The sequence below is a fragment of the Lepus europaeus genome, chromosome 23 (genome assembly GCF_033115175.1).
Source record: "Lepus europaeus isolate LE1 chromosome 23, mLepTim1.pri, whole genome shotgun sequence".
Taxonomy (NCBI): domain Eukaryota; kingdom Metazoa; phylum Chordata; class Mammalia; order Lagomorpha; family Leporidae; genus Lepus; species Lepus europaeus.
The window spans coordinates 1092501-1112727 of NC_084849.1; positions in this window are offsets into that span (position 1 = coordinate 1092501).

Below are 20227 nucleotides of genomic sequence, written 5' to 3' on the forward strand. Positions count from 1 at the left end.
CCTTAGCCCCAGCCCCGGCCACAGTATTTCTCCAGTAGGGGCTGGAACAAGCTGGGGCTCAGCCATGGGATCTTGGTGGCTAGGCTAATGGGAGCTGACCCACGACCCCACAGCCCCTCACACTGTCCAGGCTCCTGGCTGCCGGTGGCACTGTCCCCTCTCTGTGGGCATCTCTCCTGTCACTCAGGTCCCCAGATGAAAGGCCCTCCTGGGAAGCCCCCTCCTCTGTCTAAAGGATACCCCTCAGACTGCCACGGAGCTTGGGCCGGGTCCTAAGACAGGAGGACCAGGGTCAGTCAGGCAGGGAGCAGGGGTCCCCTCCTGCTTGCAGCTCAGCTCCTCACGGGGCCCTTCCTTCGGCTGCCCCAGCCCAGCTTCCCCCAGGCTGAGCTGTAGGCAGTGGGGGCACCAAAGCTCCCCTGGGTCCCTGCTTCCTGGGCCAGTGCGCTCTGCTGACAGCATCTCGCCCATGGTGGTTATGGGGGCGCGGCCAGGGCGCCTCTGCAGCTGGGTTTAGGCTGTACTTTGAGTTCAGGGCTCTCAATGCAGAAAGCTCGGTTCCTGGATCCCACGTATATTCCCTGGGTGCTGGAGGACTCCTGCCTCAGTGACTGGGAGTCTGGTGCCTGCCTTGGGCTCAGCCACGGAGCCTGCAGTGGCCTGGCCCCTGTGTCCCTCAGTGGCTCTGAGGTCCACCTCCCCACCCTCCTGACCCTCCTGCATCAGTGTTTCCTGTGGCCTCGTGGCCCAGTGTGGCTCTTCTGGGACGATCGGCCACAGCACGTAGGATGTCCCCAGACTCGGCTGATCCTGCTCCATGCATGTGACAGCAGGGTGGCTATGACAGGGTCACCAGGTGTTAACCCAGCCCAGATCAGGGAGGGCTGAGGCCTTGGGGAGTCCTTGCCTCGGGGGAGGGGCTGGAGCCAAGGTCCAGCCAGCATTTCCTGGTGCATCCAGGAGGCGACGCCTGACCCTCAGCGGATGGGTTGCTGTGGCCTGCAGGATAGTTTGGGTGTCTCCAAAGGCCCACCTATTGAAAGCGTGGGCCCCAAAGTCTGAAGTTAGTGCCCAACAGCCCAACGACTGGCGTGGAGACTAGCTCTAACCACGTGACTAGGAGGTGAGCCACGGGCAGGTGGCTCTCCCAAGAGGGTTGGCTGGGAAGTCGCGGTGGCCTCCTGTCTCCCTCTGCTTCCTGGCTCACCATGCGGTCCTCTGTCCCCGTGTGTCCACCACTCCAGACCGGTGGGGGCCCGCCTTGGACTGTGAACCTCCAGACTGTGAGACGAAGCAAAGCTTCCTCCTCCCAGGTGGCCCCTGGCTGACTTCAGCAGGGGTCTTGTGGGGCAGGCTTTGCCGGTCCCTCTTGGGCGCTTGCTTGTCTGAGAGAGCAGGTGGACGTCGGAAGCCTTGGCCAGTGAGCGCTTGATCCCAGGGCTGTGTCCACGCATTTGTGGAGCTGAAAAGCGAGTGATTTATGAAAACAAATAGAAGAATCTCTTAGCAAAGGCGGTCGTGCAGAGTGCGGTCTGACCTGTCCCGTGCCTCCTGTGCGCCCGCATCCTGACCAGCTGCATGCCTGCCTTGCAGGCTGCCCCTCCTCCCAGCACTGCCCGGCTGCACACCGGGGTGCCACCGCCTTCCTCCTCCTCCTCCTCCCCAACCCCGCAGTGGGGAGGGGGTGTGTTTTTCATTCCAGCTCTTGTCATGCATGGACGGGAATTCTCAGTGCTGATGCACAGAAGGCAAGTTTTAAAATCAGGTGGGAAAGTGAACAGGCACACACATGTGAGCACGGGTTGCCACACACAGAGATACCCACTGTGGGCCCAAGAGGAGGAAGGGGTGGGGGAGGGGAAGCAGAGAAAGCACCCAGCACCTCCTCTGTCATGGTCTGCAGTGGGGGAGAGCGAGAGAGCGAGCCTCCCAGTGTTGATCTCTTCTGTGAGGTGTGTGAGCGATGCCGCTACGGGCCTGAAGCCACCTGGGAGTTTTGTGATGCCTCCATAGTGGAGTTATACACATTTTCCTGGCCTCTCACCCCCAGGTCCCAGATGAAGCAGGTGCACCCTGGGAAAGCAGGTGTTTTGATTGACAAGAAGGAAGTAGAATCACACATGGGGGCAGTGGCACTTCCAGCTCAGTGCATCCCAGCCCTTGGGCGTGGCAGTCACCCACCTTCCCACCAAAGAGGGGTACGGGGAACAGGAGAGGCGGGGAGGGGGAGCCGTGGCCACAGCAGCCCCCTGGCACTGCACCCTTGGGTGGGGCAGGGTGGGGCGTGACCGGCCCCTCCCCTGGGACCACACAACCCCTCGTGAAGGGGCCTTCCTGCAGAGTCTCAGGGTGACCCGAGTTTCAGCCTTTAATTGAAGTTCAGTTTGTGAGCGGTTTTCACAGTGGGGACACTCGTGCCCCTCCCACGACGACCCCTCCTCTGAGATCCAGAGGTGGCATTGTCCCCGCAGAGACACGAGGACATGCGGGGAACTCCCAGGGGGCTCCCAGCCTCACAACCCACCCCCAGCTCCGCCCCGCGCCCGCCCGGCCCGGCCCTCCTCTGCCTGAGGTTGTTTTCAGTTTTGGGTTTATTTGCTTCTCTTTCTGTCCCCTTCCTTTATTCATGAGAAACCCATCCACTGGAAAAACCAATTAGAAACACAAAAAGGGATTAGCGCAGGGCTCTCCTGATGGCAGCCCTGTTGCCATGTGAACATTAGAAACAGCGCTGGGAACACACGGCTGCACATCCGCTCACCTTAAAATTAAGCAAATATTTCACATCCAGCTTTCCTTTCCTGGGTCAGGCTTTGTGTGGTTCCTATGGAAACACGCGCGTCCCTGCTGGTGTGAGGGTCTTTGTGCTGGGGGCTTCCTTAGGGAGGCTCTGCCCAGGCTGTGGCCCGGGGGCTGTGCGCGTGTCTCTGAGCGCCTGGTCCCCGATTCCTTCTGGCGCTGGGTGGTCGTCCCAGAGAACGAGGTGAAGGACTTGTACTTGTGAAATTTACCAGACTAACCTGCTAAAAAACTAGGAAGTTTCAAGAAAGGTCAGTTTCTGGGAAACTGCAACTTAGCAGATAACAGGGAATAGCAGTTTGGAAACCCCCCTTGTGCAATGGTTAAGATAAGTAAAACTGATGTGTACTGAGACAAGTAGAACTGCTGTATACTAAGATAAGTGAAACTGCTGTAAACAAAAACCCCCTTCCCCTTTGTATTCACTTGCTTAAGATAATTTTGTGGTTTTTGCCTTTAAATACTGCCTGTAACCCTCGTCCAGCACCTCACTCTCTCAGGAGGGAGGGGTCCGTTTTGCGCAAAACGTAAATAAACCACCTCTTGTGCTTGCATCACTGGTGTCTGGAGTCTGAATTTCTGGGTCCCCAGGGTGCTACCCAGGACCCCGCCAGCTTTGGGTCCTTCAGAGGGAACCCAGGGCTGCACCCCAGCGAGATGCTGGATTCCAGGGGCAGTGGGGGCAGGGCAGAGAAGTCGGTCACCAGAGACTGGAGGGAAAAACCCAAACGCCATTTCCATGCAGGTTAGCCGGGTGAACCCCTCCGAACGCTGTCACCTGAAATGCCCGTGGCGGATGTGAGGAGAGGGGCTCTAGCAGGGGTCCCCCAGGGGGTGTGCAGCTGGCCCCGAGCTGCTATGGTCTTGAGGGAGGCAGACAGTGGCCTCCAGAGCTCCCCCGGGGGGCTGTGGCCACAGAGCCCCGTCCTACACCTGTCTTGCTGGGTGTGAGTGCGCTGGGAGTGGGGGCCGCCTCCTGTGGCCCTGGCCCCTCTGCTGGCCGTGGCAGACACTGGTGGCTGGTCCGTGGGATTGCCACGTGGCATGGACTCCACCTCACTGGGGCCCCTGAGCCTCACTGCAGATCCTGTTGAGCTCCACCACCCACAGTAACAACAAGGGCAGAAACAGGCACGTACCAAGACAGCGGGCACGTGACTCCGCTGCCCAGAGCCTCGCAGGCACACAGGAAGTGAACCCGGTCCCTGTCCTCCTGTGTCCCCAGGAAATTCACTCCTTTGCTCCCCAGTGCCCGGGGTCCAGGCAGCTCCGGCCAGCGGGACCCTCAGCTGGCCTCGGGCAGCCCCGCCTGTCTCCTGGCTGCCCCTCCAGCCTGGCTGCCCTGGGAGCTGTCAAGATGAGTGAGGGGAGTTGGATTCCTGCTGCCATGCAACTGGGGGCCTCTGGGCCCTCGCCCACGTGGTCACGTGGCTGCTGTGTTCTTCCACCCCCGTGCCCTATGGCGGCTGCCCTCCATGTGATGTCTGGAGTCAGTCGGTCATTTCACGGAGTCCATGTGAAATATGGCTTGTGCTGAGCTACGTGGTTCTGGGACTCTCCAGGAGACGCACATATGAGTGGTTTCACCTGAGCCTGGTCAGCATGCGGCCGGCCCCTGGGCCTGCAGGCATCAGCAGAACCCCCTTAGCATCCCGTGGGGCGCGGCCACGACTGTACCCTCACTCTGACAGATGAGGCTCACCTGCTCCACTGGACAAAGAGCAAAGGGTTTGAAAAGCTCTCAGTGCCAGAGGGACCCTCTGCCGTCCCGCGGAGCGGAGGCTCCAGCCCAGCCACTGGGAGCAGCCCGTCATAAAGGACATGTGACTCTCCACGGGTGAAGGACGAATCCGTGGCGATGATGGCGGCTGACGCACAGCGCATACAGTGCGGTCCCACTGAGTCTGCACAGAGGCCGGCCTGGGACCCCTCCCCCCACAGTGGAGCCTGCCCAGACCAGAGCCCCCACTGCAAGGGTAAGGGTCTCCGCAGGGCCCCCTTGTCCAGGAAGCGGGCTCCTTCGCGAGGGTCCCTGCACTCGCGTCTACTGTGGGACCCCAGGTTGGCTGGGGGTTGGGGGCTCTGTGGATGTCAGTGCTGGTTTTGTGGGATGAGCCAGGCAGCGAGGGAGGCCTGGGCTGGAGAGGGTTCCAGCATCCCTGCCCGCCCCACACAGACCTGGAGACCGAGCCACACCTGTGTGCACACCGGTAATGAAATTGACAAGGCCGGTGATAACCTAGGGGTGTTGGGTGCATGCTGGCCTCGCCGTGGCCTGGGCTGGTTGCCTGACATCCCCGCGTGCGCTCGGGCTCAAGGGAGGCAGGGGCTGGAGAGGCCACAATTTGCATTTCTCCAAATCGACTCATTAGCCTGATGACCTCGGAAGCTGATTAAATTAAAGCACGCGGTGGCGCAGGTGACAGGAGATCTGTGCGCTGTGCTGGGCCTGCAGGGTGCCAGCCCCTGTTTGGGCGTCTGCAGAATCTCTACACTAGAGCGCAGCCGTGGTTGGATCTGGCCCAGCACTCGGCCCAGGAGAGCACCGGAGTGGGCGTCCGGCCACTTCCGCCCGTCAGGCCTGGGGGAGGGTGGGGGCACACATTCAGGAGTGGCCGCGCTGGCTTTGTCCGGGCATCAAGTGACCCTGCAGGCCCATTTGTCACTTGTGTGTCTGACCCGGGGTGTGTGCACTGGGGAGGTGGGGACAGTGCAGCCAGTGAGCAATGTGGGGGTCCCTGCTGGTGCCGGCTGAGCTGGGACTCGGGGTCTGCTAGGTTCTGCCGCTGGGCACTGATCTTCCAGGAGCTCGGGCCGTCCAGGGGAAAGGCCAAGACAGATGCCCGCCTCTCGCAGGGACATGGTGGGGGGTGCAGGAGGGAGGGCAGCCACAGCACAGCCATGGAGGGACCCTGCCCAGGGTGGGCACAGGACACAGGAGCCGGCTCTGGACCCCAGCTCCCCCTGCCCACCCGCCCCTCTGGACCTTGTGCCTCAGCTCCCGAGACGACCACGGCTCGCTGCCCCCTCCCCAGTGGGGTCCACTTGCAGCGGCCGCTCCTGACAGCCTCCTCCCCACCCCTGGAGAACTTCTGTGTCCCAGGATCTGTGTCTGAGCCTGGGCTGTTGGAGGAAGAGTGGCGCTGTCTGGCCTGGGAAGGGCGCGAGAGGAGGGGACAGGCTGGCTGCAGTGGGCGGCAGGACCCTGGTGACCCTGGCTGAGTGGGGGAGGGGCCCTTTCCTGGCCGTTGTGGGGAGGGGGGGCTTTCCCACCTCAGCAGGCCCGGGGACACCTTCTCCGCCAGGTCCCACTGTGCCGTCTGGTCAGTGACCGGGTCCTGTTGTGAGTGCTGCACATGGGTCTCTGCGTTTTTGTCCAGCTCCTGAGCCACGACAGGGTCCCCTGGACTATGGGGGTCCTCCCTGACCACCCCCGCTGGGGGCCACACCCCCCCCCCCGGGGAGTGGCCAGACCCCAGACTGGAGACTTTCCAAAATGGAGTTCCTCTCGCGGCCGGCAGTTTCCCGCGATGGTTCATTTCGGGGTTGGCGTGTCCCTGCCAGGAGCCCGTGGGTGCGGCATGCACAGAGCAGGAGCGACACTGGCATTCCCCTGTGCCTTTGCCGAAGGCGCCGAGCGCTGCTGCTTGTTCGTGTTCTCTGGCAGATTTATCTTCACTTTGCACCGCGTTAGTGGGCTCAGTGGGGGCAGGGCCATATGAGGGGAGAGTGGCCCTGGTTCCCTCTGAGCTTTGCCCTCCCTCAGCGTTGTGCAAACAGCTGGGGCCCGGCTGACAGCTGCCAGCGAGGGAGCCAGGTGGGGCTGCGGGGCTGGAGCAGGGGTCCGGCTGACCCCGGCCACGCGGGTGGGACATTGCAGGTGCTGTGCAGGGGCGTCGTCCAGTCCTGAAGAGAGGGGCAGTCTCTGTGCTGGCCGCTGCTGCCCTCTGGCCCACCCCCATGCCCCCAGGGTGACCACACAGGCCCCTGCTTCACCCCGGCTGTGCCGAGCACCCCTGGGTGGGAACACACTTCCTGCCAGATGCTGGCGGGCACAGTGTTGGACTGAAGTGGACAGGAAATAAAGGCGTGCGGATCCTCTCCCCCTCCCCCTCCCCGTCCATGTGCAAGAGCTCACTCTCCTCCAGCACTGCCCTGGCCCCCAGGGAGCTGCGCTCAGGGGAGGCGGCCCCACCTCTCAGCCCAGCACTTTCCCAGCACAGTGGGGGTGTAGGTGGCGAGGACCTGAGGGGGATGGAGACGCCCCGGAGACCCCAGCCGCCTCCCTTTCTCCGTTTGCTTCTAGGCCCTGGAGAGGGGAGAAGCGGCTGCCTGGTGAGAGGCCAGGGCGCTGCGGGGATGCTCGGCTTGTGGTGCCCCTGTGGAGGGCAGGGCTGGGGACCGCGGGGAGCCCCAGGTGCACAGCACGTCTGTCCCAAGGCACCCGGCATGCGCCGATTCCTGCCCTGGCCTGGGAGAAAGGCCGGCGGTCAGCAGGGGCCAGGGCTTGTTGTGCACACAGAACCAGCCCCGCATGGCTACCGGGAGCAGTGGCCTGTGCGTCTCACCAGAGAGGACTGAGGACACCGAGGGACACGGCACAGACGGGCGTGCGAGGGGGCGCCTGCCTCTGTGTCTGTTCTTGGTGTTCGCACACACTGATGTGTGCCTAGGTTTCAAACGAAATTGAGTCACAGTGCACAAGAAGTGCTTTTTGAATTATTGAGTGTTACGCCATGGGCGTTTACCTGATGAACACGGGCCTGTCCATCCTTGAATCGGGGGCACAGTGTTTTGTGGGGTGCACGCACCCTCTTTGTGACCCCAGGGTCTCTTACTCTTGGCCTGACCACGTCCTGCGAACCTGTACCCGAGCGACTTCATCCACGGGGCAGCGTCAGTGAGGCTGGTCCCAGCTGCCCCCAGCACTGCCGTGCCCCCTCCCAGGCTGTGAGGAGACCCCCTTCCTCTTGCCCCTAAGCACGGGCTGTTAGTTTTAGTCTTCGCCAACCAAGCAACCCATAAAACCTTCTTCTCTCCTTATTTGCTCGTCTCTGCTGGCCGGTGGCGCCGGCTCTGCGGGATTTTCTTGTTCACACCATTTGGGCCTTCTAAGAATATCTTCCTCCTCATGAGCCGAGTGTGCTGTTAGCATAGTAGGGACACGGCATACCGTCACACTTTCTTCAAGTGCTTTCTCCAGCTCACTGGGCTCAGGAGTCCGCAGCATGTAACCTCAGCATCTGCGACTTAAAATCTTGCATTAAGTCAAACCCTCTTGGTACCGTTTTCTGTTGACAATGCTTGAACACAATCCCTCTTGACCCTCAAGATTTCAGGTTGTTCTCCTTGAAAGTGTGCCAAGGTTCCAGAGTTGATTTATTTCAAGTTACAAATTCACCCTCGCCGAATTTCCAGAGCGCTGGCGAAGTCCATAGTTTTGAGGATCTGCTGTGTTCTGGGCCCTGCGCTTAGTGCTGGGGACGGCGTGGACAGTTCTGCTTGCCTGGGGCTCACGTCTGGAACGTCTTCCTCCCAGAGTGAGTCCCACAGGTGACCGTGTGACCCAGGACAGGTCAGCCGGGAGCCTGAAGGACATTAGGGCTAAGTGTCCTCGTCAAGGAAGCCCCTGTGCCCCTTCCCTGGGGAGGGGCTGAGCAGCTGTGAGCCGGGAGGGTGCGTCAGCCCCGCGCCCCAGCCCCTGGGGCTTTTCTGTCGCAGCAGGATGGGACAGAGACTCCCTGTGCCACTGAAGTCCCCCATTTTTCTGAGAACGGATTTCTGCGCGTGGTTCCTTTGCATCGGATTCCAGTGGATGCTGCCGTCGGCACCCTCAAAACCTCCTTCAACCTGGGCGTCTTCTGGCCCCTCGTCCACGAGCTTCCCGGCTCCTGGCTGGCTCTGGCCGCGTGGTTTCAGCGGAGGCTTTGGTGGCTGCTGTCCAACAGCTCCCCTGTCCCCAACCGCGCTGCCGCAGGCTTGCCGATCAAGCCCAAGGCCAAGGAGACCCAGGTCTGCTGGTGAGGCTGTGTGCTTTGCTGTCCATTGTGTTCAGAGACACATGTGGCTGGCACACGTGGCTGGCAGTTCGGAGGGTGGCAGTCTGATGCTGGCAGGGTGGCCTCCCCCTTCATCTTCGTCTGGGAAGACGCCATGACCGCGTGAGTGTTCTTGAGGAGGTAGGGACACTCCTCATTCTACCGTTCCAGAAGGCAGGAGCTCACCCAGCCTCCTCTCTTCATCGGCTCTGGGAACGCCCAGGGCTTCTCACATGGTTTTCCTTCCTTCCTTCCTTCCTCTCTCTCTCTCTCTCTCTTTCTTTGAACAGACAGAGTTAGACAGTGAGAGAGAGACAGAGAGAAAGGTCTTCCTTTTTTGCCGTTGGTTCACCCTCCAATGGCCGCTGTGGTCGGTGCACTGCACTGATCCGAAGCCAGGAGCCAGGTGCTTATCCTGGTCTCCCATGGGGTGCAGGGCCCAAGCACTTGGGCCATCCTCCACTGCACTCCTGGGCCACAGCAGAGAGCTGGCCTGGAAGAGGGGCAGCCGGGACAGAATATGGTGCCCCAGCCGGGACTAGAACCCGGTGTGCTGGCGCCGCAGGCGGAGCATTAGCCTAGTGAGCCGTGGCGCCGGCCCCACATGGTCTGTTTCTTCACACCCCTCACACATTTACTTTACTGCTCTTCTTTGTACGGAGGTGGATTTCACGTAACGTTGACTGCTCCGTTTGAAAGGGGACATCTACCCCGTCTTCCAGTCCCCAGACATGTCACCGCCCCCCACCCCCAGCCCAGGACAGCTCTGCGCCTGCTTTCTGTCTCAAGGGGTTTTGCCAGTCTTGGTATTTAATGCAAGGGGTGTCGTGCAATATCTGGTTTTTGTTTGTTCTCTTACTTGGCAACGTGCTGGAAGCTCACCGCAGAGACGGCACACGCCACAGCCTCAGGCCTTCACCTGGGCAGAGCACGCCCCCCGGTGGGCTTGGCACCTGGCACCGGGACTTGAATTGGCGCCCACGCGGGATGCCAGCCTTGCAGGCAGCAGCTTTGCCTGCTGGGCCGCGGTGCGGGCTCTGCGTGGGTCCCCCCTGGTGCCTGCACCGCACGGCTTGGACGTCCACTTCCTGAGGTGTCACAGAGACGCAGACCCATCGGCAGTGTTTCCTCCCCGGACCTGGAATCCGAGAGCTCGGCTCGAGTCTCCCACACAGGTGGCAGGAACCCAGGTGCTGAAGTCACGGGCTGCTGCCTCCCAGGGTGCCTGCCAGCAGGAAGCTTCAGGACCCCGCCAGGCCTGGACCCTGTGTGCTGCCAGTCCCTCTGAGCCCGTCTTGGTCCAGGTCACACTTCCTCTTCAGGTCTCCCAGGAAATGCCACCTCCTTGGGGGCGTCTTCCCGACACCTCCCGACTTCACCCCCTGTTGGCAGCACCCCTTTGTGGCCCACATGCGCTTCTGGCGAATCCCTGCTTCAGGGTCTGAGCCGCCGATGAGGATGCTCCGGGCTTGGGGCTCTCCGGGGGAGGGGGGCACCACATGGAGCCTCACCAGGCAGGGCTGCGGCAGGCGGGGCCGTGGGCTGGAGTGTGGCGTTCCAGGCGCCAGGCCTTGTCAGTGACACAAGCCAAAGAGCCAATGGTGGAACAGCTTTCGCTTCAGCTGGCAAAACTAAAAACAGGTTTTCGTCCCTGGCAACCCAAAGTCCTAACATCAAGTATCTTCTCCAAATGTTTAGAATTTGATCCCTACCACCGTTGCCATGACAACCCACCCCCGTATCGCCCTGAGCTGGTTTTGTGAGCACGGAGGCGGGGAGGTGGGGGGATTGGGGGTGGTGTGGGCCTCCTGACTTCGTCTTCCCTCATGGTTCCAGGGAATTCCCACCCTGCCCAGCAAGCGGTTGCAACCCTCCCCCTCCCACCCCGTCCAAAGCACAAGTCTGCCCGGCCGGCCCTGTGCGCGGGTACTGATGCTTTGTTCCTACTTCCAGACAGGGATGCAGCAGTGTGTGGCTTGATGGGTTAGGTGGTGCGCAGGGTGCGAGACTGAGCGGTGAGCGCCACGGTGTCCTCCACAGACGCCGGCTCAGAAGCAGGTGCAGGAACGTGCGTACCATCCGGGCACCTGGTGTCCCCTGCTCGCCCCCGCACTTCTGAAAATTCAAAAGAAAGGTTCGTTTCTTTGCTGAAGGAGGAGATGCAGAGCGAGGGCTCTTCACAGGACCCTGTGACGTCCACAGACTTGACAGCGGGCCCTGCTGCCCTGCCCGAGCGACCCGGCGAGGCTGCTGCCCCACGGCCTCCACGTCCTGGAAACCCCAGGCCTCCTCCCCACCCCGGTGGTGCTGGAGAGCGAATGAGAAACCGCAAACCTCGGCCAGGAGGAGGCTCCCGGCGGCTCCCGGGGCCAGGCTGCTGCTCTCTGTGTGGCAGTTGGTGGCCTCCAGACCTGGCTGTGTGGACCCCAGCAAGAGGATGCTGGATCTGCACCCGCTTGGCTCCCACTAGGCTCCACTGTGGCCCCCGCTGTGGCCCAGGGAGGAGATGGGGGGGGTTCCTGGCATGGGAGGAGCCGAGCGCAGAGAAGAAGCAGTCGGCTCGGTGAGCAGGTACACTTGGCTGGGGGTGCTGAGGGCGTGGGAAGGGGACACCTTGCCTGTTCCGCCTGGGGCCCGAAGGGTTGCACAGACCAACTTAACGTTACACACACACACACACACACGTGTGCAGTCTCACACGTGCACACACACACAAGCAAACACGGAGTGGGAACCACAGGCCCGCAGTGCCGCCTGCCTAACCCTGTTGGGAAGGAGTTGCCCACCCGGGCTTCTCCACCTGCCCCACCTGCTGGCTGTCATGGTCCTCTGGCTGTCGCCTCTGGCCCCTCCACAGGAGGCTCCCGTCAAACACCTGGACAGCTGTGGAGGTCACCTTCTGGGTTCTCCTGCTCCGTGGACGACTGGACCGTGTGAAGTCGCATCTCTGAGACAAGTGGGAGCCCGTTTCCCACAACTGGAAGGTTTGTAGCCACAGCCAGCGGCCCGTCTGGCCGGAAATCCAGGTCCCTGCCTGGACAACAGCTCAGGACATAGAGGGAGGAGGTGACAGAGCTGCTATGCTGGGGAGAGAATCAGTGGATGGGGCGGGCGTGAGAGGAACGACCTCCGGGGACACGGGCCGAGCTCACGACATGTGTGCGTGTGTCCCTTCTCAGTGGCCATGTGATGGCTCATGCAGCCCCTCCCTGTTCACAGTCCCAGTGCAACACCGCCAGCAATGAGCAGTGGTCACCTCTGCCCGCTGGGAGGGGGGGCCAGGCCCTCTGCAGCCTCTGGTGCACCTGAGCACCTGGCCACCATAGCCCCGGGCAGGAGGGCGCGAGGAGAGTGGGGGACTCCTGCGGGGCCTTCCCACTGGTCTCCACCCTAGGGTCACTGGGACAGGCCGGCCCCTCCTGCACTTGGCAGCTCAGGCCCTTGTGTCGGGGAGGGGCTACTCCGGGCTCTGCCTCTCCCACACGGCCATCTGCTCCCCTTCCTGCTTGACCCGAGGTGCAGGGCCCAGGGACGGGGGAGGGGGAGGCAGGGCCACAGCTGGGCCGTCTGGGGAGGGTGGGCGCTTGTGAGAGGGCTGGGAGAGCACACAGGGCGGCCTTGTCTGGGGAGCAGGAAGGGGCGGGGCCTCGGTCAGCGGCTGTACCCTGTGCGGGGCAGGGGTCACTAAGGGTCTATTTCTAGCCCAGCCTCGGCCCACAGGCTCGGGGGGCACTGAGAGAGGCTGCGGTGCCAGGCGTCTGCCCGGCCCTTCCTGCAGCTGTGGCCTCCCTCAGGGCAAAGGTCAGAGTTCTCAGGGCAGGAGGGGGCTGAGGGCCCAGTACCAGCCAGGAGGCTCCCTGGGGACAGGGAGCTGCTCTACACCCCTCCATGGCTCCCCACTGCTGTGGGGGAGCGTCCACGCCCCTCCTATGCAGGGCCACCCTGGATCCTGCCCCCTCTGACCTCTCCCCCCTCCAGGCTTCAGCCTCGCTCACCCACTGAGTCCTGGATGAGACCAGCAGCCCCACCCAGGCCCAGGAAAAGCAGTGGAGGATGGCCCCAGTCCTCGGGTCCCTGCCTGGCTCAGCCCCAGCCGTTGTGGCCATCTGGGGAGTGAATCAGTGGATGGAAGATCTCGCGTGCTCTCTCTCCCTCACTCTGACTTTCAAATAAATAAATAAATAAATCTTCAAAACAAAAACAGCTCTCTCTGCACACACACATAATGGAAACTTAACTAACAAAAGAATTCTCCTGTCGAAAGGGCTCCAAGTGCTAGAATGTTCTCCTGGATTCAGTTATAATCCCATTACTGGGGCAGACAATTTCTCAATGTAACTATTCTAAATATAGATATGATATATACATAAATATGCCATGTGCCGTATTCTGTGCTATATATTTCATAGAATATGCTTTGCAGAATGTAAATTATATCTTAATATCTGGCATCTTAAATATTTATAATTTCTAAATTCAGAAAGAAAATGCATCCTAAGGAAGTGGATTGGGGGGAATTCCTGAAACCCCCATTGGAGGAATCGCCTGTCGCCTTGTGGTGAGCGGGGGTCTTTGTTACCCACACGGGACAAAGGTCCGGGGTTTCAGGGTGCAGAGGGGCCCCGACATCCTGGGGTGGGAACAGGGAGTGGCCCAGGCTCCTCCCAGGCGGATTCCCTTCCTGGAAGGCTGACCCCTCCCGCTGGTCCCAGCCCGGGCCCCGAGGAGCACATCTCCCTGGCGGGACCCCCGCCCAGATGCTCTGGGCCACCCTGGGGTTTCCCTGCCCGGCTTCCCATCAGGGCAGGGCTGACCTGACCACCGCTGATGCTCTGATGTCCAGGCACCGGCCTGGGTGCACACATGGGCTCCCGCCTTGTAGCAGATCAGACACTTTGTCTAATACGGGACACAGGTGTCTTACCCACTCGGCCAAACGCCTAGAAGTGGCTTGTCCAGTGGCGCCCAAGGGTGTGGCCAGTGGTGCTGAGGAAGGACTTGCGGGAAAGACAGTGACCCATGCCCGCCTGCCTCCCATGGGAGTGGCAGGGACTGAACCACTTGAGCCATAACCAGTGCCTGCCAGGAAGCTGGAGAAGGAGCGGAGCCAGGATTCGAACCCAGGTACTGGCAGGAGGGACGCGGGGGTCTGCACCGCTGGGCAACGCCTGCCACAGGAGACGCTTTCTGCCCCGGTCATCCACGGGACCTGCTCGCTTCTCCCTGCTCCCGGCGTGTGGGATCGCGGTCCACAGCCCCTGTGGACACTGCGTGGGCCCACACTGCTGGCCCAGGCGGCACAGAACCCGGCTGGCTCGTGCTGGGATGCATTTGCCCCGTCCACAGGGGTCGATCCACGCCAGTGGCTCAGTCGGGAAGTGTGCGGCTGCCGGAACACCCTGAGGTCCCGTGGGAACTGGACCGGCCCAGGAGTGTAAGGCAAATTGTCATTTGTGTGAGTGGCCGTCTGTCTGCGAGAACAGCCGGTCTGGGAGCCAGCCGTGACGTTGGGTCACTGCTCCTGGCAAACAGACCCCGCGCTCTGCAGCCACAGTGAAACAGGCACAGGCGGCAACGGCAGGCACCACCCCGGGACTGCGCCTGCGCCAAGCCCAGGCCCGCCCCCGAGGGCAGGCAGGCCGGCCGGCCGGGTGCACGCCACACCTGACCTCGGGTTGGAGCCATCCTCGGCCACAGGGAGGCAAGGGACTCGCTGCAAGGGCACTTGGGCAGAGCAGGGCACGGTCACCCGGGCAGGCTCCGCCCTCGGGTCACTGCACGGTGCGGCCTCCACCACAGCAACGGGATTTACTCCCAGGGCTCCTCACCCGCCAGGTGCACCTGCGAGGGGGCAGCACCTCTGTGAGGGGCAGGGGGTGGGCAGACGGCAAAGCGAGGGTGCGACCCCAGAGGGAGAGGGGAGTGGTGTGGGCTCCCCGTTCCTGGGGCCCTCCCCTGACAGCCAGGCTGCCTCCATCAGGGCCCCTGACTCAGGACCCCCCGTCCCCGGGGACCCCTCCCCTGACAGCCAGGCCGCCTCCATCAGGACCCCTGACTCGGGACTCCCCGTCCCCGGGGCCCCTCCCCTGACAGCCAGGCCGCCTCCATCAGGACCCCTGACTCGGGACTCCCCGTCCCCGGGGCCCCTCCCCTGACAGCCAGGCCGCCTCCATCAGGACCCCTGACTCGGGACTCCCCGTCTCCGGGGCCCCTCCCCTGACAGCCAGGCCACCTCCATCAGGACCCCCCGTCCCCGGGGCCCCTCCCCTGACAGCCAGGCCGCCTCCATCAGGACCCCTGACTCGGGACTCCCCGTCCCCGGGGACCCTCCCCTGACAGCCAGGCCGCCTCCATCAGGACCCCTGACTCGGGACTCCCCGTCCCCGGGGACCCTCCCCTGACAGCCAGGCCGCCTCCATCAGGACCCCTGACTCGGGACTCCCCGTCCCCGGAGACCCTCCCCTGACAGCCAGGCCGCCTCCATCAGGACCCCTGACTCAGGACTCCCCGTCCCCGGGGCCCCTCCCCTGACAGCCAGGCCGCCTCCATCAGGACCCCGGGCTCAGGACTCCCCGTCTCCGGGGCCCCTCCCCTGACAGCCAGGCCGCCTCCATCAGGACCCCTGACTCAGGACGAGGGGTGGACTGGGAGAGGCGGCCTCACTTCCTGGAGAGCCACCGAGGAGACCAGCAGGCAGGGCTGTCCTGGGCTGGGGAGGAGCAGTTGTCCAGGGAGCAGTGACAGCCGCGGAACAAGGCGGCGCTCCGGAGACTAAGACCATGACAATACCCAGCTTCCTGATGGCTGGGCAGAGCCCTCACGCCTCACCAGGGCCCTGGGCTCCCAGCTTGTCCACAGGTGGGTCTGCTCTGCCACCAGCCCTGGTGCACGGGCTGTGAGCTGTGGGGACGGGAGGGGCTCCTTGGGCTGGGCCAGGCGCTGTCTCTCCGTGATATCCCCACACGTGGAGGCGGACACAGCCCCAGTTCCAGTCCCCGCTTCCCGCGGCACAGGTCTCGGGGGCCCCATCTCTCTCCACTCAGCAGAACTGACCAGGAAGGGGGCAGAGAGGCAGCCACAGCCCCAGTCCCGCTTAATTGGATTTCAGTTCTGGACCCCGGTCTGTGTCCCCAGGGCTTCCTGGTGAACTGGATGTGGGAGCTCCTGATAACAGCAGAGAGGGCGGTGCGAGGCGGTGGCTCCGGTGCGGGGCTGCTGCCTGTGCTCCCCGAGATAAGGGCAGAGGGACACAGGAGGACGGGAGCAGGAGCCGGGGAGGACGGGAGCAGGAGCCGGGGAGGACGGGCGCTGGGCCGCGCGAGGCGGTGCTGTCATTGCAGCAGGGCTGCGCCTGAGGGCAGTCAGACAGCAGGTGCAGCCCAGGCGGCCTGGGCTGAAGGGAAGGAGGCCGGGCAGCTGAGGACTGCAGGAGGGTCCCCGAAGCAGAGCACACAGGACAGGAAGTAGAACCACCTCTCGGGAAGGCATCGCGGGGCTGTGGTGGGGCCACCCTGCTCCCATCCCTCTGCCCCCAGCTCTTCCTTCCAGACTCAGGATGTGGACGAAGACCTGGTGGACCTGCAGCTCCTCGGCCCACACCCTGGGGTGGGAGGGCGCTGCCCCAGACGGACGGCTCCTGGGGCCCAAGGGAAGGGCTGGCATCATCCCAAGGACCTGGGGGGTGGGGGAGAGGCCTTGCTCCTGTGTCCCCAGGCAACTGACCAGGGCCCGGGACCTTGCTGACCGGCACGTTCAGGTGGTGGGGTCAGAGCTCACTTCTCCAAGCTCCCCTGGGAAGGTGCCGGCCCCCGCCAGGCCTGGATCAGGAGTGTCACAGGTCTGAATCCCAGCTGCGGGCAAGTAAGCCCAGCGAGCTGCAGGACCTTGTGAGGTGCCGACCTGCAGGTCGCCCCCACGCCACCCTAGCGGAGGACCCCGCTGCCTCCCCACACCGGGAGCCTGCCCTTCCCCCATTCTAATCCACACACAGCGCAGCACCCACCAGAGTCTCCGCACAGGGTTAGGGACCTTGACGAATGGATTCTACATTCACCGGGAAGAGGAAGTGCAGGAACACCGCGGAGAAGATTAAGAAGGAAGGGAGGAGGAGGAGGGGAAAGTGGGGATTCTCTCCCCGTTTTCAGCGCCAACAGGTGTGCAGGGCGCGGGGCAGAGTGGAGCAGGCAGAGGGGGGAGCAGGATGAACGGGCAGAAGTGGCGCGTGTGGGCTCCGTGGTAACCAGCACTTCCCCTCTGCAGGAGCTGGGGGGGGAGACGCGGTGTGGGACACTGGCTGTTCTCCTGCAGGAAGGAAGGAAACTCCCACCGTTCCCTAAGAGGATTTCAGATGGACCTGAAGCCTGACTGTAGAACCAAGCCATGAGAAGCTTCGGACGAACATGGGAGACGCTCTCACCTGGACAGACAGACCCCTACACAAGACAAAAAATATGCAGAAAGTAAGGAACACGCAGGTCTGACTGCGCCGGAATTCAATTTTCTGTAAGACTGGAGATCCCGCGAGGAGATGAGCACGAGGTGGAGAAGATGCGACTCCCTCCCTCCCTGTCAGTTTGTCTTTAAAGAGGAGATCAACAACTCGAGCCAAGTTGTAAACAACCAATTCGCAGGAAATACATTACAAGCAGCCGTCAAACCCACGGGAAGTGCTCAGCGTGGTAGGACGGAGGAGAGGCGAGCTCCGGCGGGCAGGGATTGAACCTGTCTGGGGCCGGCGGCGAGGAGCCCCGGCGAGGCCAGGTCACCGGTGCGGTGCAGACAGGAGCCCTGAGCTGTGCTTGGGGAGTCGTGCGTTTGAATGGCCTCGTGCAGACCACAGCAGGTATATGTGTGAGGACAAAATATGGCTCCCGATCCTGCTTCTCAGACCCCACCCCGGGGCAGAGCAGGGATGAGACCCCTGTGCCGTGGGCGGGGCCGGCGGGGCCGGAGGAGAGGGTGCGGGCAGTGGCTTCCCGGGGAGACTAGGCGCTAGAATTGTTGTGAACGGAAGCATTTAAGTCCCCGATGTTCTTCCCTGCCCCAGGGTGCGGCTCCCAAACCTGGGTGCCTCCCGAATCCTCGCTCCCCCTCCAGTCTCATCTTCCAGGTTGGGGGAAGTCGGCACCGTGTCCGGGGCAGAGACTTCCCATTCTCCTGACTCCGCGGGTGCCTCCCTCCCTCCCTTCCTGTGAGAGGGTCCTTAGGTCTCCACCTTCTCTGCTCCTTTGGGTACCTGCTCATTTCTGTGGGGTCCCCCTATGTAAAGATAAGGCTTTGTGTCTGCGCTTCGGCCCCCCGCCACTCTGTCTTTAGTTTAATTCACACGCCTCAGTCTCTGAACTTAAGTGGGTAGAAGAAAGCTTTTCCTCCCCTGCAGGTCCCAAAAGTAGTTTTCTCACCCGAGTCTCCGCTCTGCCCTCCCAGCGACCCAGGGGCGTTCCCCCACGCAGAGCCGCAGCCGGGCAGAGCCCACTCACCCGGTTTTCTTGCAGGGTTGCTGTGTTTGTGCCTTTCCCGGGGAGGTGATTGTAGCTGGTGGCATTTTCTGTTGGCCGGTGCCCAGGGGGTCCCCGCTGGGGTCCTTGGAGCTCTTCCCAGGGCAGGGCCAGGGACAGAGGTGACGTTTAGGGGGACGTCCAGGAGACCCCGCAGCACAGCTCTAAGGGGGGAGCCCATTGCCAGAGCCCTGCTCCAGGCGGGGATTAGGGCTCTGAGCGTCCCCTCCGCTGAGCCCACGGGGGCAGGGTCCGGCTGTGCAGGGCAGCCCCGCACCCGGGGCTGGAGGGAGGAGCTGGGCTGGGGGTTTTCTCTGCCCACCTGCCCCGGGCAGCTGTGGGCCCTGGGAGGTGGAGGCGGGAGAGCCCTCGGAGCGCATGGAGGAGAGGGGGGCTGTGGGCACCCCAGTCTGGGCGGCGGTGGGCAGCAACACAAACAGCAGGGCCTGGGGAGAGACGGGGAAGCTTCAGGTTCCAGGCTCTAACAGCAGCTGCCCTCTGCTTCCTGAGCTTGGGCGCAAGTTTCACTCTGCACTGGGCCCTGACAGTCACACCTGGCGCCCAGACGGTGGAGCTGGGCCCGGCCTGAGAGCCTCACCCAGCCCCATCTGGATTCCCTCCCAGGGCCCAGCCTGTGCCCCTGCAGTTGTGTCCTGGAGGCCCTGTGCTCTGGGCCCACTTCCACTGGGCAGGGCTCCTCCCAGGGCTGGGGACAGCCCTGCTGGGTGGGAACCCGGGTGCCTGGGGCTGGGGACACTCAGGGCCCCCAGCCCCATGTTCTCCTGCTGAGGCTTCTGGGTGGGCAGGAAGTTCCTGCAGGAGGCTGCCCCTCCCACTGCTGCCCGAGGGCCAAGTTCCGTCTCCTTCCTGGGGGCCAGGTGAGCAGAGAATCGGCCCCCCAGCCCCTGCGGCCCCTTCCCCACAAGCCAGCCTGCAGGACAGGTGCCGGGGACGTGCGGGGACAATCCCACACTTGGCTCTGAGGCAGTGAGCCTTCCCTGCCGATCACACGCTCTGTGCGGACAAATTCACAAATTAAAACATGTTGGCAGGCTGAGGAGTGAGCACATGGTGCCTGATGAATTAAAGAAGAAACCTGAAAAATTGATGTCCATCCGGTTCCGTGTCCTGGAAATGAACGTGTTGAGCTTCGTCAATTCTTCAAAAGGAACCTTCTAAATAAATTGCAAACTTCAGGGGCTGGCACTGTGGCTCACTTCTTCCGCCTGCAGCGCCAGCATCCCATATGTGTGCCGGTTCTAGTCCCAGCTGCTCCTCTTCCAGTCCAGCTCTCTGCTGTGGCCCGGGAGTGCAGTGGAGGATGGCCCAAGTGCTTGGGCCCTGCACCCGCATGGGAGACCAGGAGAAGCACCTGGCTCCTGGCTTCAGATCAGCATGATGCGCCCCACCTGGAGGAGCAAAGATTCCGCCACAGTGCAGTCCCAGCCAGCCCTCGGGAGCCCCGCCCCCTCGTGGCCACGTCCGTGTGCATAGGGTGCGACAGGACGCGGAAACTCCCCTGGACTGTTGTGTGTGACCTCCACGCGGCTTCGCCCCACCAGTCGCCCGCAGGCATTCCCTGTGTCTCCCGCTCACCTGGGGTGGCGGTCGGTGACCGTGGATTCCAGACAGGGAGCAGAGAGAGCACCATCGTGGCAGCAGATAGGTCGCACTGACTGCGGCAGCCGTGGGCGAGGGCTCCTGGCTGCCACCCTGAGAAGCGTTCCCGAAGTCCCACCGGCTGTCCCGGCCCCACAGACCATGCGCTCCCGCCTGCTGCACAGGAGGCCCCTGGCTCCAGCGGCTCTGCCCCACGACTCGCCGCCCCTAACAGTCACCTGCTGAGCCCCGTGCCTTGGGGGGATTTTGACAAGGGTGCTAGCAGGCCCTGGA